The following is a 16,376-nucleotide window of genomic DNA, read 5'->3' as shown; positions in this document are numbered from 1 at the left end:
TAGAGAGACTGTTTTGTTTTCAAACATCTCAGTACTGTATTTTGGGAAATATGTTATGGACCAAAGTAAAATAAATTTACCGCATTGAAGCTAACCATCAACGCCTCAGTAAAATTAGTCACATCTTATGACAATGAGATGGATTTGTGTCACTATATAGTTCTCTCTGTCTTAACCAGATGTGTTAGATGAGTTTGTTTGATAGAAATAGAATGATGAGATCATGAGAACTGATTTGAGCGGAAGAAGGGATAAGGTGAAATGTTTTTGCCACATATGTTTTAAATTTTGGGCCTTATCTGTAATGCGTCTCACACGCCTTAGCATGCGTATAATCAGCCCATTAAATAGGAAACGTATAAGATGCGCCACCGTCTTACTTTTTAGGGTTATTGTGTCTTCTACACCAAAATGGCAAAATCTATCGAATGCCTTTTTTGGAATTGGAAGAAACCAGCAACCACAATGAAAAGAAACAGAGTTTTAAAAAATTTAAACTAGATTTCTCTGTTCTACATCGATCGACCCTTGTTTCAACGATGATGATGATGATGTCAAATCTTCCAAAGGATTTGGTGGAGGAGATTCTCTATAGGGTTCCGTTTATACACCTAAGAACAGTGAGATCTACTTGCAAAATGTGGAACGATATATCCAAAACTAGGAGCTTTGTAAACAAGCACATCCACAAAGCAGCCGTGTCAGGGGAAAGAGAGTTTCTGATGGTCACGGAATTTGATGTTTGTTTGGTCGGCGTCAATCTCCACACAGTAAGTCAAAACAACGACGTGGATCTATCTATAAAGCGTAAAGCTAAACTTATTAGCCGAGGCAAGACAGCTGAAGTATTCCATAAATCTCAAGTTATTCAATTCAGTGCAACGGTGTATTCTTATGTGTATGGGGACACATGTTTGTTGTTTTGAACCCGTATTGGGGACAAACAAAATGGATCTTACCAAGAGCTCCTTACGAGAGATTAGACAAGTATGCCCTCGGATACGACAAATCCAGCGGTAGCCACAAGATCTTGAGGCTTTTTGGTATTAGCGTAAACTGCCTCGAAATCTACGACTTGAGCTCCAAGTCATGGAAGCTTCCTGACGGCTCTCTTGAATGGGATATGAAGGATATGAAAGATTGTGTGTCTTTGAAAGGAGATACTTACTGGTATGGTAGAGATAAAGAATCAGAAAATATTGTTTGTTATGTTTTGATTTTACAAGCGAGATGTTTGGACCGCGTCTGCCTCTGCCCTTCAATGAGGATTATGCGACTCTATCTGCAGTTAAAGAAGAGAAGCTTGCGGTGTTATTGCAGCTGTGGGATAAAATGGTTATTTGGGTAACGAACAATATTGAGTCTGATGTTAAATTTGGATTTATCTTGGGATTCTAACTAAAAATCAATTGGCAATTAGTAGATTGGCCCTAACCCTTTATATATTAATGATAGTTTTATCAAACTTCAGATGTGGGACTTGGATTGTATTCCAACAATCTCCCCTTCAAACCAAGGACCACATATGGGATTTTAACACGCCTCCTCGAAATGATAACTCCATCTCGAACCGATCCCACTTGAACCGATAATAAACCCCTTCTTGGGCCCCCATTACTCGCCCTAACAAGAGGCATGTCCGTATCCACTTTTCTAGGTCCACCAGAACTTGAACCGTTAAATTTGGGTTTATCTTGGACTTCTAACTAAAAACCAATTGGCAATTAGTAGATTGACCATAACTCTTTATATATTAATGATAGTTTTATCAAACTTCAGATGTGGGACTTGGATTGTATTCCAACACCTGATGCAGTGTCGTGGATCATCTTCTTAAAAATTGATATGAAACCAATTATACATTATTACAATAATACCTATGGGTATGGGGATTTCTTCATTGACCAGGAAAAGAAAGTGGCAGTTGTTTTTGAGAAAGACAGGTCACCGTGGGTTGGAACCATTTACAAGAGAGCTCACATCAATGGAAAGAATGGTTATATCAAAAGTATGGATCTCCGTAAATCTCCAAACACACTAGAGTTTGGCCGTACATGCTCTTATGTTCCAAGTTCTATGAAAATCATGTAACAGGTTCATAAAATTCAGTCTTTTTACATTTTCATTTTGATTGCATATACAGTGTCTTCTTTGAACAAGATTTATCAGTAGATATATATATATATATATATATATATATGAATTTGTTTCTCATTTCTTCGTCTTATGCAATATGGGTGAGAGAATTCATTTAATTTTACATTTTACAAAACAAACGACATGGTGGCATTGGTCGAGCAAGTTACTACCTCTGTCTATTTATAACAAAAACATGTAACAAGCTTCATTCTTAATGATTTAAGCTATTTACTATTTAGATCGACAACAATGGACGAGCAAAAGCTATCAGTTTTCGGGTTGCAATCGAATTCTCAACCCATTGCTTAATAAACTTTACAGACTATATAACGAAAAGAAATTTTCACAAATTACACCAAAAAAATATTTTCTCTCATGAGTTGACAAAGTCAATCTCACTTTTCACAGAATAGCCACCCTAAAAAAGGGACAAAAATACCCTATAACTAGACAATTATAGTTTGGTGTCATTACTCAAACGTGTCATGTTTGGTTAATTAAAAAATAAAAATATATTTGAAAGTAATTTTAAGTATTTGGTTCTTCTTCCTTCACATAAAACAATTGGAAACTGAGAGTAATAAATTCCGATGAAACAAAATTGTGTTTAGCACTTCAGCAGAAAAAAAAAAGAAGAGGAGGAGAAATATTTTGATTTACTGTGTAGAAGTCTGGCGAGTAGAAGAAAAGAAGAAATGATTTTGATTTGCCTCATTGGTTTTTCCAAACACTTCAAAAACTCAAAATTTTTGTTTTTTGAATTTAAAATATGCTACTATATGTTAGATCTACAAGGTTTAGGTGTAAAGTACATTAATCTGTAAAGAAAAAACAAGGTTCAAGAGGAGCTGTGAACAATGACTGCAATATTAGGGTTGCAGAAGATATCAATGCTGAAGAAGAGTGCAAAAATACAATTTTATCCTCTGATTAAAACATACTTATGGACGTACAAATTAAACAAAAGAACATAATGGACGTATACCAAAATATTACGTACATTAAACAAAATAACATTACTGAGTATAGACGTACACTAATAAATTAATATTGTGTACGTACATGTACATACATGGTTATGTTAATATGAAACTATTTTTAAGAACATGATTCAAAATTAAAAAATATATTAAATTAAAGTGTAAAATATAGTATAATTAAAAATAATAATTATAATGCACAATAAAAAAAGCTAATCATAAAATTTTATAAAGAGAAGGTAAAAAGTAAAAAAAAAAAAATATTTCTGTTAGTTTTATGTTCTTTTAATTTAATGTATTTCTAAGAATCTAATAAAAAAAGGTACACTATGAAAAATTATCCAAATTCTTGCTAAACATAATCATGATTTTTAATTCATTTTTGTTGGTTAAAAACTGTATTAACGATTTACAAGCTTTCTGGATTGTATAAAGTACTCGTGTACGTACATTGACATTGCTTAAAAACCATATTAACGATTGAAATGACCGCACCCGGATTCCCAATCCTTATCCACGAGAAACGGTCTCATCGCAACTCCATGATTCAGACGAGAAAACCGGCGTAGATATCGCTCCTTCCATAAACTCTCACAAATACACCAAACTCCACCTCATCTAGTTACTGAGTCGCACAACCAATCACCCCTAGCGACCGAGCAACAATAGAGGTGGGCTGGAATATTTGATTCCATCCAGCCATGGACAACACTTCCCCACGAATACTCCAATTCACTATCAACTCCTTTAGTGTCAAAAGGCACCTGATACTAAGATTTTTGTGTCTCCTAGCAGGTTCAATTAACCTTATGCAGTTGTAATACTTAAGGTGTCAATCCAGTTGGGAAACTTCACTAACAATTAAGATGCAATCAAGAAATCACAAGTCAAGCCAATTCAAAAAGAGTGTTTGTCTAACAGTCCTAGAATGATCAGAATGCAAAACGGAGCTGTGTTCTAGGACTAGAAACGAAAATGCTTGACAAGATGCAAAAATGAATAAAAACATAAACGAGTATAAGCATGAACTAAAAGGCAAGAAATGAAACAGTCTCAGGAATGTAATAAAAATCAGAAAGAAAGAGGTCCTAAGGATGAGAGTAATTGATGTCGGTGAAGTCTCCTATTCTACAGAGTGTTTAACATGCCACAAGAAAACTATCCCTAGACAATGAACATCACGACTTAGCCAATCCAATCCCTTGGCAAAAGCTACTCTGACTCAACCACTTCCATACCTAGCTCTCGCTAGAGAAACATGGTCGAGCAGGCATGACAAACAAGTTCATTCACGTCAACAAACATCCTAGACAACTAATCTCTTAGGCTAGGAACGTAAGTCTCTGGCACTAGTTGGTCAGACATTTCATCGAACACCTTTTGGGTGTGAAAATGTCTAAAACCTAGTTCCAATTGATCAGAGAGAGAATTATTTCTAACCCTAGTCCAGAAGAGAATCATACAAATCAAATCCTAAACACTCTACAACCTAAGATCCTCCACCTAATCTATCCCATCCTCAAGAACTACTACACTACTCAGATCCGAAAATCATTATCAAGGATGCAAACACAGAAAACATTGAAACAAGCATTATTAGGTAGATAAAAATAAGATGAACAACTTTGTAGAAGGAATCCAATGCAACAACTGAATAATCTCAAAGATACCGGAATACAAAGTCTTAGAACGTATTTTGGTGGCTAGGTTAACCTTAAGGAAAAGAAAACAATACGAGATAAAAGATAAGATGTCCAGCCAAGGTTTAACAAAAAGTATTTATAGTAGTCCAACATGGAAAACCCTAGAACTTAAAACGACAAGGTAGGGAGTCGGTTTTGGGAATCTCTTGAAGCGTGTAAGACGGAACGTGTTCCTGACATGTGTGAACGAGTCGGTGTGCGTTCAGTCCTCGATTGGTATATGAAAGTGGCTTGAATGGCGTGAGTGAAATTGGCTCGAGCGTGGTCGGTGAAAGCGGCTCGAGCGTGGTCGGTGAAAGTGGCTCGAGCGTGGTCGGTGAAAGTGGCTCGAGCTTGGTGTATACACATTCACTAAAACGATGATAACTATTGAACTACACCTTATATTGGCTTGAAATAAACGGCATTGGAAAGATGATTCAATTCTCTACAACTTTGGTGAAGACGTCGAAAGCTAAATCCCACTCGAGTGGAACGGATCGAACGTAGTGGCTCGACCGAGCGGATAAGACTGGCTCGAGAGACGGTTCCAGGAGTGTTGTGAGATTGGCTCGAGAGAGGGTGCCGAGAATGTTGTGAGATAGGCTCGAGAGAGGGTTCCGAGAGTGTTGTGAGAATGGCTCGATTGGTGCAGCTCAACTGGTGTCCTGAGAGTGGCTCGGTCAAACCTCTGGAGAGCGTGGCGAGTGAGAGTGGCTCGGTCGGACTGCTGGGGTGCGTGGCGAGTGAGAGTGGCTCGGTCGGACGCTGAGGAGAATAGCTCGGACGGACGCTGGGGAGCATGGCTCGGACGGACGCTGGGGAGCATGGCTCGGACGGATGCTGGGGAGCATGGCTCGGGCGGATGCGCTTCCAACGTCTCCTCAATACCTAAAATACTCCGAAATGCACAATGTATGCAAGGATGATGCAAGAACTACCTAGACATGCAAAGTGTATAGAAAAGACTTAGAAAATGATGTAAAACAATCAGTTATCCTAGCTAAATGCATGATTAATATATGCTGAGGAGAGACAAAATATAGACATATCAGCACCTCCACCTAGTGTCGAACGTCATCCATCATATCACTTGTGAACCAACACACATGGTGTCGAACGACACTCTCCTAGTGTCGGTTGACACCAACGCCCACGACATCACTTCCGTCGATCTCTCCTCATCCAAACCTTATTCTAGATGTCCTCCTAGGACCCAAACACATAACAACATGCTAGTGTCAACCGACACCACCTTGGTGTCGCTCGACACCCAAACTTACCACAAAATCGTCTATGCCATACCACAATACAAACATTTGATGAAATCAAAAACCAACTGTTCCTTTCAAAAACTCACCGTTGGATATGGAGATTGTAGCACCACGAAGCTCCCCACTAAATTTCAGCCCAGCCTCGAAGTAGCCATCCTGGACCAATTTACATTGTTCGTATGTTGGTAGTGGTTTCGGTCGACACAACACCTGAAACACGACCGTACTTGATTTCAAGCACCTCTCGGCCACCAAAACCTAACTCCACGGCCAATACTCTTTCTCCAACGATTAAGCACATACCCTACGTATTCACAATGACAACAACCATAAAAACAACCCATGGATTCTTCACAATCCATCTTACCCATGACAAATCCACCCCAATCATCCCAAAACCCTAGATAAGCCTAGCATCAACCACTTATCTTGGATTAAGGACAAAATCTGAGGAAGGAGCAACACCTCACCACCAGCAGAGCTTCCCCTCCTCCTCCACGCCACATCATCACCACTCCCCTTCTGAATTTGCTGGACGTTTCCATATAAACCATGTAATGGAGCATGAAGGGGAGAGCTTAGGAACTCAAAAATAAAAAATGGAGCCCTAAAAGATCATATATGTTTTTTTGAATGTTTATTTATAATTCTCAATGTTCATAATGTTTGTACTATTTCTGAATAATTATAATTCTGAATGTTATTTATAATCAACAGTATAATAACGTTTCCAATAACATTATATATGTACGTACACAACATTAATGACTTGTGTACGTACACAGTTGCAAAGAACCGTACATCAAAACACAATACTAGCAAAACACAGTACTAACAAAACACATCGTACATTGGTCCGTTGAAACATAGTACTATGCAACTAATTTTATTTATTTTATATTTTACTTTTTTTACTGTAGCAAAAGGATTTTATTCCATTTAGTCACAAAAAGGGGAACAATCCTAACTGACTTAACTAAACACTTCATTGTTTGTTTGTTTCAATGGTTTAGTTGTCCAAAATTATGGAAGTGACTAACACATGAAAACCACTTTTCACTTTGACCTAAAGTGAATAAAAAACTCACCTCATGGCTACTGCATATAATTTACCCTATTACTTTTTGTCTTAAGTCTCTCTCTATTCACAAATTATATTTAGAAAAAACGCTATAGTGAGTACTCATGTTTTTGTTCTGAAACTTATATTAAGAAGACTCATGTTTTGTGTACACTCTTGTCCATCCCTTTATCAGATTCAGATGTATTAATTTCTTAATGGAGCTTGGAACCTTTCTTGTCATGGCTCATGAGTCTTGACATATATAAACAACATACATAACTTAATTTTAACGTTATTATAACATTTACTAGTGTTATTCTGTTAAACGTTGTACTGTTCCTCATATGTTGATGATCAACAGAACACATAAGCAACTAAAGCAAGTGTTTGAATAAGAGAAGCGAACACACAATGGATCTTGACTTTGCAGCTAATACAAGTGCCATGCCATCATTACCAAATCAGCTCCTCGTCATTGCTTCACTCACGAAACATCAATTAATTCGACAAAACCAAACGAAAGGTAAGAAGATTTGATCTTAGAAAAACTTCTTTGAAAACAGGAGGGATAAATCTATAAACCGATCCAAACCAAAACCAAAAATTTTGTTTTGCAACTCGACCGGTTTTGTGCCAAATAAAAGACTAACCAAATAAACAAGAAGATTTTTGGACGCTAATTATTTAGGGCTTCTTTGTCTTCAGTAACCTCTGGGAAAAGAAATTAGCAGCCGCAGAGGAAATGAAAAGAGTTATTGAAACTGACCTAACATTTTTATCTGTTCTACACCGATCATCCTAGTTCGAAACGACGACAACGATGATCTCCAATCTTCCAGATGATTTGGTAGAGGAGATTCTCTCTAGGGTTCCGTTGACATCTATAAGAGCAGTGCGATCCACTTGCAAAAAATGGAACGCTTTATCCAAAGATCGGGGTTTTGCGAATAAGCACATCATCCGCATGAATGTAGCCGCATCAGGAGAACGAGAGTTTATGATGATCATATATTATAAGGCTTATTTGATTAGCGTCAATCTTGAAAACAACAGTTTTGATCATCTATCTATAAAGCTTAAAGGTAAACTTACTAGCCTGGACCGTTCATATGAAGTATCAACCGCCTCTCACTGCAACGGTTTATTGCTATGCTCATGATCACCAAGAAACATGGATTGTAGGCTTGTGATTTGGAACCCGTATTGTGGGAAACCAAAGTGCATCAAACGTAGAATTAATTACAGGACAGCACTCATCAACAGGTTCGCTCTCGGATACGACAATTCCTACGGTAGCCACAAAATATTGAGACTTTTTGGGGATGAACGAATAAATAACTACGAAATCTACCATGTGAACTCTGGTTCATGGATGGTTCCTAGTGTCACTCTTGAATGGGATATGGAGTACATGCAATCCTGCGTGTCTTTAAAGGGAAATACGTACTGGTATGCTAAAGATAAAGAATCAGAAGACTATTCTTACTTGCTCTCTTTTGATTTTACAAGAGAGAGGTTTGGACCGCGTCTCCCTTTGCCTCTTCCCTGTATTACAGAAAGTTGTGTGCTTCTATCTGTGGTTAGAGAAGAGAAGCTTGCGATGCTACTACATCGAGATGATACGTTAGAAGACGAGATTTGGATTACGAATAAGATTGATCCCGATTCCGTGTCATGGAGCAAGTTCTTAAAATTTGGTGGGCAACCAAGTATTTTTATGGCTGGTAATTTCTTGATTGACGAGGATAAAAAAGTGGCATTGCTTTTTTATAGAGTTTGAGAAAAGAAGACGGAATCGCTTTGTACCGTAGCTTACATCATTAGAGAGAATGGCTATCTAAGAAGAGTGGATCTCGGTTAATTACCACCAAACTCACTATCATTGTCCCATGGGTATGCTCTCTTATGTTCCAAGTTCTGTGCTAATCAAGTAAACCAGGATTGTGAATTAGTCTCCTTGCTTTCATCATCTTTTATGATTAATATGTTTCTCATTTCTTCTACGCTACGCAGTTATGATGATGATTTAACTTATTGATTTTAGTATACAAAACAGAGAGACAACAACATGGTGACGAGTACATAAATAAACCGACCCGCGAACCTATGCAAGGAGTGATCTTTAAGTGTGTGAGAGATGGAACGTTCTTGTTGAAGAAGAAGAAGGTAATGGAACTTTAAAAGTGACTTGTTGAAGAAGAAGAAGAAGAAGAGATGTTGGAGGCTTGCACTTTGAAAGTCATGCGAATTTAACTGACTCGACATGCAATATTTCATCAACTATGAAGACCAAATATGGATTGGACATAAAAGAGACTAGTTAACATATTGCTTAGTAACCAGATGCTTGGAAACAAAGTTATTGCTGATGTCACACGGAGGAAACAAAGTTAATCCAAGCAATGACATCCCTTGTTTTCTTACGTTGAGATCCTTTTTTGTCTTCTTAACTCTCTCTCTCTCTCTCTCTCTCTCTCTCTCTCTCTCTCTCTCTCTCTCTCTCTCTCTCTCTCTTTCTCTTCACGAATGGAAAAAAGAGCCCCAGACTTATTTTTTTTTGTTCCGAAACTTCTATAAAGGCTCAAGATTTCGTACACACGCTGTGTCTATCTCTTTATGAGATGTATTGATGATATCGTAGTGACAAATGGGAAAAGCTTGAAACGTTTCTTACCATGGCTCATAAGTCAAAAGTCTTGACATATATATACACAACACACTAGATATTAGTTTCTAGCGTTACATATACTATACATTCTTAATTGGATTTTAACCGGTTAAATTATTTGTAACTAAAATATTTAAGTTTTAAGTTGTATTTGTTTATAAATTTTGTTTGTTTTCATTAGGTTTTAAAAGTGTATAATTTTATTTTGATTGTTAATTTTATGATTTAACCTGCAATATATTATAAAACAACTTGACTTTTTATATAAAAGTAGCGTGTATCTCTTTTATTGTGGAAAACAAAAAAACGCTATTTTTTAGTGCTATTAATACTCTTTTTTTTGTAGTGTATCTAATATTAATTTAACCAACTTAATTAGCTTTGTCTATTAGTGATAGTGTTAATAAAATAATGAAATGACGTTTTACTCGTGTAACATCGAGTTAATGATATTTTAACTTTTTAAAAGTTTAAATTTTTTTAAATAAAGATCTGGAGTAAACCATCTTTGAATTTCTGATAAATCAAGCTTATTGGTCATTTATATTCGGAATCATTTTGGTTTCTTTTAGAGTCTGAGCTATTGTCCTATTTTTCCAAGCAATATGGAACATTGTACAAACATTTTATATTCATCTAATATATGTCCGATTTAAAATTTTTAAATCACATATGCAGAAAAAAAATTACAAAATTTATTAAAAAGTTAATATATTATAGAATAATTCCAAATAATTTAAATATAAGCTCAAATATAAGTGAACGAAGAATCATATATTTATATTTGAATTAGGTAGAAAGATTAACGGAAATTAGATAAAAAAAATACTTTTTTCCAAAGATCTTATTACAATATGTAATTAAGTATAACCGGGTAGATTGACAAATGTACTTTAGAAAATTAGTAGCTCTTATAGTATGACATAATGTTTCAAAAGCCCGTATATATATATATGGCATACTTGGGAGTTGGGATACATCATTAGGGTTTTGTTTATTGAACTAGCTAGAGCAACTAGCATTTAGAAAATTAATTAGGGGTTTTGCAAGGTTAAAAAGCTTTTTGCGTATAAGTATTTCATAAGTTCATTAAAAAAGATGGGATTTGTGTCCTCTTCGGTAACAATCTATGAACAGCCTCTCCAGAAGAAATCAGCAACAACAGAGGAAAAAGAAAAAGAGATTTTAAAAGTTGAACAAAACTTTGGCTGCTACATCATCGTCGATCCTTGCTTGAAACATGAAACGGCGGCGTACGATGATGATGTCCAATCTTCCACGTGACTTGTTGGAGGAGATTCTCTCTAGGGTTCCCTTGACATCACTGAAAGCAATGCGATCTACCTGCAAAAACTGGAACGCCTTAACCAAAGAGCAGAGCTTTGCAAACAAGCGGGGGAAAATGTTTTTGATGATAATGAATCATAGAGTTTATTTGATTGGCGTCAATCTCCATGGAAGTCACAACAACACTGATCTTGACCTAAAGAATAATCGTAAACTTGTTTGCCGAGATAAAACAGCTCAGGAATCATTCTATGTATCTCAAGTCTTTCACTGCAACGGTTTATTGTTATGCGTATCAGCAAAACCCAATGATGATACTAGGCTTGTGGTGTGTAACCCGTATTTGGGGTATTCAGAACGGATCACTCCCAGATTTAGTTACGGGAGATCAGACAAATTTGCTCTCGGATACGACAAATCTTGCGGTAGCTACAAAATCTTGAGGCTTTTCGGTTTGGATAATAAACTCGAAATCTACAATTTGAGCTCTAAGTCATGGATGGTTCCTAATGCCACTCTTGAATGGGATATAGACTATATGCAACCTGGCGTGTCTTCCAAGGGAAATACATACTGGTGTGCTAGAGAGAAGGGATCAAAAGATCATTATCTGTTCTGTTTTGATTTTACAAACGAGAGGGTTGGACCGCGTCTGCCTCTGCCCGTCAACGGAGCTTATGTGTCTCTATCTGCGTTTAAAGAAGATCAGCTTGCGGTGTTATTACAGCTGCCGGATAAATCTGAGATGGAGATTTGGGTTACGAATAAGATTGAGCCCGATGCGGTGTCCTGGAGAAACTTCTTAAGAGTTGGAATGAAACCTTGTGTTCGGTCTTGCAACTTCTTGATTGACAAGGAAAATAAATTCGCAGTTGTTTTTGATAACGACAAGGAAAAGGGGTTTAAAACCATTTACAACATAGCTTATGTCATTGGAGAGGATGATTATTACACAAGAGTGGATCTCCGTGAATCTCCAAACACAACACTTTGCCGTCTTGTGTGTTCTTATGTTCCTAGTTGTGTGCAAATCAAGTAAACCAGATTTATGAATTAATTAGTCCCTTTTACATTTTTCTTTTTTCTTTGATCTTCTTTGAACAAGATTAGTCAGTATGAATTCATTTGTTTCCCATCTCTTCTATGCATTATGGTAATAATTTTAAGTTATATTGGTTTTTTACTACTTAGAGGGACAACATTGGACGAGCAAGAGCTATCAGTTTTCGGGTTGCAATCAAATTCTCAACGTGGTTTTTTACTTTTGTTAACCCATTGCTTAGACTATAACAAATGCTTAGAAAGAGAGTTGAGCCAAGCAATGATATCCTTTGTGTTCTCTAGCAGTAAGATTATCCAAACTCTGTCTCTCTCTATTAACGAATGAAAAAAAAGAGCCAGACTCATGTTTGTTTGTTCTGATTTCTGAAACTTATATACAAAGGCTCAAGATTTCGTGTAAATGTGTGATGTGTCCATCTCTTTATGAGCTGTACTCATTTCTTAATAATAAATGGAAAAAACTTAAGATTTTTCTTCCCATGGCGCATGAGTGATGTGTACATATATACTGATTATACATAACAAACAGCTTCTAATTTTCTACATTATAGTAAAATTGCAAGTGTTAATCTGTTTAGACATATCTAGTCATGATCTTCATGTTGTGATCAACATAACATAAGAAAGAGTACTGTGAGTGAATCGGAGAAGCGAACACACGATGATCTTGACTTTGCACCTAAACACAAGTGCCATCATTACCAACGCCATAACAAATCAGCTCCTCATAATTGCTTCACTCACTAATTGGACATCACAACCAAATGAAGGTAAAGAAGGATTGATCTTTGGTACTTCTTTGATAACATGAGGGATAAGTATATAAACCGACCCAAACCGAAATCAAAAATTTGTTAAATAACTCAAATGGATAGTATACGTCTAATGTGCTTGAAAAAATACGAACCCAATAGACAAGGATCGTTATTGGAGTAGTTCAGACGCTAATTAAAATTTAGGGTTTCTTTGTCTTCAGTAACAATCTATCGATAACCTCTCTCCAAGGAGAAATTAGCAGCCACAGAGGAAAAAGAAAAGAGTTTTTGAAAACTGACCTAACTTTTATCTGTTCTACACCGATCATGCTTGTTTGAAACGGCGACAATGATGATGTCCAACCTTCCAGATGATTTGGTAGAGGAGATTCTCTCTAGGGTTCCGTTGACATCTACGAGAGCAATGAGGTCTACTTGCAAAAAGTGGAACGTTTTAACCAAAGATCAAAGCTTTACAGATAAGCACATCCGCATGAATGTTGTAGCCGCAGCAGGAGAACGAGAGTTTCTGATAATCATGAATTTTAAGGCTTATTTGATTGGCGTCAATCTCCATGATATTAAAAACAACAATGTTGATCTATCTATAAAGTGTAAAGGTAAACTTATTAGCCTGGACAACTTAGATAACGTGTTCACCGTCTCTCACTGCAACGGTTTATTGCTATGCTTATCACTAGTAAGAAACGGCGATCCTAGGCTTGTGATTTGGAACCCGTATTGTGGGAAACCAAAGTGGATCAAACTTAGATCTAATTACACGACAGTCGACAGGTTTGCTCTCGGATACGACAAATCCTGCAGTAGCCACAAAATATTGAGGCTTTTAAGTAATAAACTAAGTGACTACGGAATTTACCATTTGAGCTCTGATTCATGGATGGTTCCTAGTACTGTCATTCTTGAACGGGATATGGTGTACATGCAATCATGCGTGTCTTTAAAGGGAAATACTTACTGGTGTGCAAAAGACAAGACATCAATCAGTTCTTACTTACTTTGTTTTGATTTTACAAGAGAGAGATTTGGACCGCGTCTGCCTTTGCCTTTGCCTCTGCCCTTCATTAGAGAAGTTTTTGAGTCTCTATATGTGGTTAGAGATGAGAAGCTTGCGATGTTATTACAGCGAACGGATACATTTGAGTATGAGATTTGCGTTACGAATAAGATTGAGCCCAATGCAGTGTTATGGAAAAATTGATAAGCGACCACCACATATTTATCGGACTGGGAATTTCTTGATCGACGAAGAAAAGAAAGTGGCATTGCTTTTTTATAAAGATTGGGAAAAGATGACGAAATCATGTTGTGGCCAAGCTTACATCGTTGGAGAGAATGGCTATATAGTAGATATCGGTGAATTACCACACCCACTAAATTGTGCATTGGCATGCTCTTATGTTCCAAGTTCTGTGCAAATCAAGTAAACCAGATCTATGAATTTGGTCTTCTTGCTTTCATCTTCTTTTATGATTATTTTGTTTCTCATTTCTTCTATGCAATTGTATCATGAAGATATTAAGTTATCGATCAAAGTTCTTACAAAACGAGAGACCAACAACAACAGGGTGACGATGATTCAGCCAAACCCTAAACTCAAGAAGCTTAAACAACCAAGATTCCGTCTTGAGATCCCAACCCTTGATGATGATTCTCCTTCCTCTCTCTCTCTCTCAGCTCGCTTTTTCCATCTTCCATGACGTACCCATCTCGAGAAGAGGCTCCCCCAATGTCAAGCTTCTCTTCCTCTTTTTTCGCGGGACTGGAACTTTGCTTGACTTCTCTGATGGTACACAATCTCTTTTGTTTCCGTAATAGATTTTCGATCATGGCAATGCAGTGTCATGACGGGAAAGCTTTAACGGCGGAATCGAGGAATGAAGTGTCAGGCGTTGGTATCACTACAACAAAAAAAAATGTTGTTTTACATCATTGTTGGACAATGTAAATGTTGTTTTACATCATTTATTTTATACATTTACATTATTTTGTATCATTTTAATAAATGATTTACTATTTGTTAATGCAAACAATTTGTATCGGTTTATTTCAAACTGATGTTAATATCCAAAATATTTACATTGATTAATGTAATGGATGTTAATATATATCATCTAAAATTTTGATGTTAACATTTGCATCAATTTATTTAAGTGGTATTAGTATTTTATTTTTTGGTGATGACTTCAGTTTATAAAAGATTATACAAAAATTTACAATTTTCAAATTAATAATTGGAATATTTCCCGTAATTGTTTTTTTTATAGAAAATTTTGTTTTTTCAATATTATCTATGAAAATCTTTGTAAGATCTGTTTTCACTAATAATGATAACAAGAAAATGTCATTTACAAAAAGAAAAATTAAACAAAGAGAAATACAACACAATTAATGCAAACTCATGCTATCATTCTAAAAAAAAAAAAAAACTCATCGCTACCATGATATCAGCTAATTTACAGAAAAAAAAACAATTGATATGAACTTAGATCATGACTGATGATTTCTTCATGTTGAAGTATTTTCTACGAAGCACATTTTGATTTTGATTTTTTTTTTCCTTTCTATCGTCTTGGTGGTATTTGTTCTTTCATCTTCAAATTTTCTAGAGTATAATAACCAAAAACAGAAGAAAATAAAAGATATATCTGATAAAATCAACAATATAAAATAGAAATTATAGAAGTAAAGAAAAATACTTGGCTTGAAAGGTAATAGAAAACTAGGTGAGCGATCTTACTATGTGTTGGAGATAACTTGATTCACCGAAAATTGTTAATTTTTTGGGTTGTACAAAAATAGTTTTATGATCTTGTTGATCACTAAACTTTTTATACTAAAAGAAAAACCTTGTTAATTAAGGAGTAGATTGAGTTGTGGAAACAGTTTTCTTAAATATAAAACTAAATATAATTATTTATTGTTAAGATTTTTTTTTACATGGAGACGATTTTTTTATATATAAATTAATTATTTATATTTTAAAATATTTGTGGGCTTTCATATTGCAGATTTATTTACGGCATGAATATTTAATAATATTTTAAAAAAACTATTCACAAAATTGGTTTTAGTCGTTGACAATCTGAATTTTTTTTAATTACAATTAAATAGTTTGTAAATTATTCATATTCATTTAAGTAATTAAAATAGAATATATTAATAAAAATATTGCATTTAGTTAATTAATGTTAATTTTGTAATCATATTGTAAGTGATGTGAATAAAGTTAGTATATACATAATATCTTTGTATCAATTTTTTGATGTGATGCAAACAAACATAAATGTATAATTTTTAAAGTGATGTTAATTTTGTACCATATTTTAAATGATTTAAATAAAATTAAAAAAACATCACTTAATTAATTGATGAGATAGGTTTTGAATCAATATTTTTAAAATGATGCAAACTAATATAAATTTGTATCATCTTATTTGAATCA

The 16,376-nt window shown here is 35.4% G+C and overlaps 4 pseudogenes; all 4 read left to right on the top strand.

Moving 5' to 3' along the window:
- Positions 1 to 545: 545 nt before the first annotated feature.
- LOC104705966 (putative F-box/kelch-repeat protein At3g20710) lies at positions 546 to 2,091 on the top strand (annotated as a pseudogene).
- Positions 2,092 to 7,868: 5,777 nt separating this feature from the next.
- LOC109125288 (putative F-box protein At3g20705 pseudogene) lies at positions 7,869 to 8,938 on the top strand (annotated as a pseudogene).
- A 2,126-nt stretch (positions 8,939 to 11,064) lies between these two features.
- Positions 11,065 to 12,132, top strand: LOC104705957 (putative F-box protein At3g20705 pseudogene; annotated as a pseudogene).
- A 1,127-nt stretch (positions 12,133 to 13,259) lies between these two features.
- LOC104705947 (putative F-box protein At3g20705 pseudogene) lies at positions 13,260 to 14,358 on the top strand (annotated as a pseudogene).
- Positions 14,359 to 16,376: the final 2,018 nt, after the last annotated feature.

Source organism: Camelina sativa, chromosome 1 (assembly GCF_030686135.1).
Source record: "Camelina sativa cultivar CO46 ecotype springtype chromosome 1, ASM3068613v1".
Classification (NCBI taxonomy): domain Eukaryota; kingdom Viridiplantae; phylum Streptophyta; class Magnoliopsida; order Brassicales; family Brassicaceae; genus Camelina; species Camelina sativa.
The sequence above is the reverse complement of the archived record's forward strand: the minus strand, read 5'-3'. Positions and strand labels throughout refer to the sequence as shown.